Raw genomic sequence first — 5,864 nt, 5'->3', positions numbered from 1 at the left:
AATGCTTTTGACATTTTACTATTAAATATGAGGTCTGCTGTAGGTTTTTAACAAATACTGTTTTTTTTCTTTTTCTTATTAACCACCCCTCTTCTCCCTAGCCTCACTCTGCTTGTTTTGAAGTTATATAACTTTATTACTCTGCTTATAGTGGGGCAGGTGCCTTATATAGCATCTCATTTAATCTTCACAATAACTCTTATGAGACAGGTATTCTTGCTTCTGTTAGAGAAGTTAAGTAACTTTACTAAAATAATATTGCTAGAAGGAATAGAGCAATAGAATACAGCAAGGATTTAGAGCTAGGCTTGTCTGACTCTGCAGCCTTTGCTCTTCCCAGAAACCTTTGCTGCCTAATCCTTGGGTTAAAATTTATCCAGTACAGGCAACCTTAAAGGAGATGAAGGACAGCAGCTGGAGATAGGACAGAGAAGGTGGGTAAAGCAAAGAAGTGAAAAGAAATGGAAATTCAAATGGACGGTGAGAGTCACCTCACCCCTGGCATGTGATTTTGAATTTGCAGGAAGCAGGCATGTCACCTTGACTAGACTGCCTTCTCCTCCAAATGTCTTTTTCCAAAACCTGCTGAGGTGTCTGTAGCTGTGACAATCCAAATAGCTATTGGTTGGTAATCAGCATTTTCCACTACTTTCTGCTCTCATCCAATCACAGTTGCTCCCCTGCCATCCTCCCTCCCTCCCTCCCTCCCTCCCTCCCTCCCTCCCTTCCTTCCTTTTCTGCCACCAATTTGGTTCCTCTGATTGCTTTTTCCTTGAAGTTGTCTACCCATCATGCAAGTCCTGTGTTAACACTTGTTATTCCCATTACGCACTCTTGTTTAGCCTCGCATTTCCTTTGATGAAGAGGAATCAACAGGAGATGGAGATTCATAGGGAAGATTCATTCTTTTATTTTACAGATATTAAACAAGCATCCCCTATGTTTCAGGCACTGTGCAAGGGTCTAAGGATGTAGCAATAAACAAGGAAGACAAAGCCTGTTCCCCAGTGATGCTTATATTCTAGTGTTAGAAGACAGACAAATAACAAATAGGCAAAATATTTAGGGATAGCAATGGATTAGGGATAACAATGAAACAAACTGAGTGGTAAGACAGTGGGTAAGTCAAGGAGGACTTCTAAGACATGAGGGTCAGGGAAGCCGTCTCTGATGAGGGCCGTGTAAGTCAAGGGCTGAAGATCAAGAGAGAGAAGCCATGCAAAGAGCTAGAGGCAAACACTTGGCAGAGGAATCAGCAGGTATAAAGGCCTGGAGCCAGGAAAACACTTGGCAAGTTTGAGGAACAGAAGGTCTGGCTGGAGTACAGTGGGTGGGGGAGAACTGATTGAATGATACTGGAGAGGGGGCAGGAGCCAGTCCATAGTAAATGGTTTGGATTTTATTCTAGCTGCAATGGAAAGTCATTGAAGAGTTTCAGCAGGGTGATGGCATAATGCGCTTTACTTTTTTTTTTTTTGAGATAGGGTCTCACTTTGTTGTCCAAGGCTGGGGTGCAGTAGCACAATCACAGCTCACTGCAGCCTTGGCTTCCTGCACTTAAGTGATCCTCCCACCTCAGCCTCCCAAGTAGCTGGGACTGTGGTGTGTGGCACCATGCTTGGCTAATTTTTGTATTTCTTGTAGAGATGGTGTTTTGCTCTGTTTCCCAGGCTGGTCTCAAAATCCTGGGCTCAAGTGATCTACCTAGCCTCAGCCTCCCAGAGTGCTGAAATTACAGATGTAAGCCACCGTGGTTGGCTGCTTTACTGTTTTACATTACTTTGGTTGCTTTGTGAAAAGTGGGTTGGAGGGAAGCAATGAGGGCGGAATGCCAATGAAGTCTATTTCTTGTACATAGCTTTTCTGGAGGCTCATTTGGTGACTTTCTGCCTCCCTTGCCTGACCTCTCGTTGGCCAAAACTGAATCTAGTGGCCAATCTTAGCTGTGAGAGATCCTTGGAATGTAACTATTTTAGGCACAGGAAGACAAAGGGAAAATGGCTCGTGAATGTCTTTTGGGTAGGCCATCCACAGTATCTGCCACTAGGGTCATCTGCACTGTATCTAAAACAAACCTGTGAAATAGATGAGGCAATTCTTATTTGAATAATTTATAGAGGGAAGATGGTTAAAGAGCACAAAGCTCATAGGTAATAGAGCGAGGGCTTGAGTCCAGATCTTTTCATCTCAAATTGAATGTACTCTCTCACTACCTTTCATTAACTCCAGGCCCTGCAATGAGCTGATCCTGGTCACACATGTCCTGCTTTGTCTACTGGTGAACCATTCTTTCAACTCTGTCTTCAGTATCTAGCATACCTGAGCAATTGCTATGACCGAATGGGCACTGGGAGGATGCTGGGTTATTGATCCTAACTTTAGAATGGACAGGAGCCTTCTACAATATGGGAGAAAAAAAATAAATCAATAAACCCTGTCTTCTGTTACACTAGGAAATATTGTTCCACCAAGCGGAATGATAAAATGTGGAGCATGTACCCCAGGGGATATGAAAGACATTCCACTGGAGTATGGGAAAAGTGTTAGAATTCAGTGTAAGGATAGAGATGATATTAACATAGATACATTCAGTATTACTAATGTCTCATACATAAATTGACACTGGATGTTGGACAAGCACATGCCTTACACCTATGAAATTCAGGAATTCTGATTCTACAGCATGGAGAGGTTAACAGCAGCATCCTCACTCTTCACTCACTTTCATGGATTATGACAATATGAGTTTACGGAAAGCTTGGTTAAGTGGATTTACTATAATATCATCTTAAATGGCAAACTATAATTCTTTGTAATGAGCTAGAGAATGCATAGGAAATTCTACTTAGAAAAACAATATTTAATTGTGTAAGATATATATGTAAATATTATATATAACGGCACTATAGCCAGAATATGACATTATAGATTATAAGCAGTAAGTATCTAAAATGGATATATTTTTCCAGATTAATGCACAATCTCTTTCATTCTTTTGTACATTTTTTCTTTTAAACCATTTGGATGAGAATCTTTCCAAGTAATACCATTTCTACTATGAAAATAAAATGAATTAATTAATGAAAAGTACCCAGTTCAGTGCTTGCTACAGAGTAAACATTCAATAAATTATAGCTGCTGTTTCTCCAGAAATTCAAGGAAGGCAACCACAGCTGACGGGGTATTTATTCAACTGTCTGTCTTCTTTCGAGGTTACATCAGGACACATTCATTACCTTGGAAAATTTTCCTCAGCAATCAGAGAATTCCTTGGTGAGTAGGAAATCAGAACCAGGGGCAGTGTATTAGTCCATTTCCACACTGCTATAAAGATACTACCAGAGACTGGGTAATTTATAAACAAAAGAGACTTAATTTACTCACAGTTCTACATGGCTGGGGAGGTCTCAGGAAACTTACAATCATGGTGGAAGGCAAAGGGGAAGCAGACACCTTCTTCACAAGGCAGTGGGGGAGAGAGACAGCAGGGGAAACTGCTACTTTTAAACCATCAGATCACATGAGAACTATCATGAGGACAGCATGGGAGAAACCACCCCCACGATCCAGTTATCTTCCCTCAGATCCCTCCCACCACGTGGGGATTACAGTACAAGATGAGATTTGGGTGGGGACACTGATCCAAACCATATCAGGGAGTTTTCACTTATATAAATGTAGTGTTTAATGATCTCGATATATTCACATTATGACAAAGATTAGTTGACAGTGGGGCCAGAAAATTCAAGAGGGGTGATTGATTGGGCAGAGTTAGGTAATGCTTGCCTCTGTGGCACTGTTTTTTGGTATGTTTATACCTAATAACCTGGGTTTAAATTTTTTTTTGTAATTTTTTGTTGTGGAGATTTCAAAAACATAAAAACACACATATAAGATCATAAACTCCCTTGAACTCGTTACCCAGCTGAAACCCTTATCCACATACAGTCAGTCTGGTTTTATCTATGCCCATGTTTCACTTCCCTCACCTTCCATGTTAGTCTGAAGAAAATTCCAAATATCCTGATTGTTTTTAAAGATATTTTTTTCTAATCAAGTCCTGCTGGTTTGAGAGTCAGTTTCCGTCCTCTGATGACTTTATTTATTGATTTCTCTCTTGCAATTTATTAGGTATCTCTTTTCAGATCTTAAAATGGCTCCCAGAGTGTGATTTTGAGTTCTTGGGGGAAGCCCATGTCGGACGATTACCGTTACCATTAGGCAGAGTACATTCCATTCACTCTTATCTTTTCTTAATTACTCAGCAACATCTTTATGAGCATCAGCCCTTGGGCTGCACTGTAAAGAAGGATGCCAGCTTTTCTGTGTTCTGCCCAGAGCTCTTGATCCAAATGTGGGATCTTTGGGAGTGGAGCATCCCAAAATCTTCATTAAAAAAAAAAATATTTTTATTTATTTTTTTCTCATCTGATTCAGACCTGAAAATCTGCATCTTTTACACATTCCCAGGTGATTCTTCTGGGCACTGAAGTTGGAGAAGCAATTGGCTGAGAACATTTTCAGAGATTATTGAGGTACATAGATCTCAAGCCATGGTGTTGAAAAGCCATAAAAGAGACTTTTAGAAACCCAACTGCATTTTTCTAAATCTTCTCCACCCTCTCTCTTTTGCTGGCTCTGACTTTTCACTGGGTCAGAGGCTCTAAGGTTGGAACCTGATGTTCCACGTGGACTGTGTTATGGTTGTTCTTCTACAGAGTAAAGTGCATGAACTGCAATAGCTATTGACGGCTCAGAAGTCACTCCATTTCAGGTTTCTGGCTATGTTCCACATAGCTGTGGGTTCTGTAAATCTTACCTAGATAAGTTGTGTTCCTTTACACACACGCACACACACACACGGGTGGGGGGGCGAGAGAGAGAGGAGAGAGAGACTGAGTGCTATAATAATTCTAATAATTCTAATGTGTAAAGAAATGTCAGAGACCAAGCACAGTGGCTTATGCCTATAATCCCAGCACTTTGGGAGCTGAGGTGAGAGGATCACTTGAGTCCAGGAGTTCAAGACAAGCCTGGGCACCATAGCAAGACCCTATCTCTAAAAAAAAAAAAAAAAGCCATGGTAGCATGTACCTGTAGTCCTAGCTACTCAGCAGGCTGAGACAGGAGGATCCCTTGAGCCTAAGAGTTGGAGGTTGCCATGAGTTATGATTGTGCCACTGCACTCCAGCCTGGACGACAGAGCAAGACCTTGTCTCTTAAGAAAAGAGAAGAAAAAAATAAATTTCAAGAAATGTTTCTAGTATTTGCATTCTATTGGGATAAGAGTTAGTATCCTGTTAGGGATCAACATCAGTCAGTATGGGGTCCCACTTCCCCAGTATATGTCCCACTTCTTCCCCAGTATATGTCCCATTACATGGTAAGCTGGAATATGAACACATTTATTATTTCAAGTTCCATTTTAAGGTACTTAAGACTTCTTTGTTTTGGAGAAAATTTATTTATCTGTTCCAGATAGGAGTTCGACTCTAGAGTCTAAAAAGAAATTCAGCTAGCTGGTGGGTAAAGGTATCCACATACTTGATTTAATTCTGTACACTTTGTGCAAATGATTAACTAGACGGTAACTTCCCCTGAGGAGCCTTATCGCTTTCACTACACCATGGTTGACATTTTTAAAAATGGAACAGCCAGGTGCAGTGCTGCATGCCTGTAATCCCATCTACTCAGGACAATGAGGCATGAGAATCACTTGAGGCCAGGTGTTTGAGACCAACTTGGATAACACAGCAAGACACCATCTCAAAATAAATAAACAAACGAGGAAAAATGTGATAGGTCAGAATATACAATTAGATTAATTTAGTAGTAATAATTTTTTTTTTTTTTTGAGAAGGAGT

Source organism: Callithrix jacchus, chromosome 3 (genome assembly GCF_049354715.1).
Source record: "Callithrix jacchus isolate 240 chromosome 3, calJac240_pri, whole genome shotgun sequence".
NCBI lineage: Eukaryota > Metazoa > Chordata > Mammalia > Primates > Cebidae > Callithrix > Callithrix jacchus.
The sequence above is the reverse complement of the archived record's forward strand: the minus strand, read 5'-3'. Positions refer to the sequence as shown.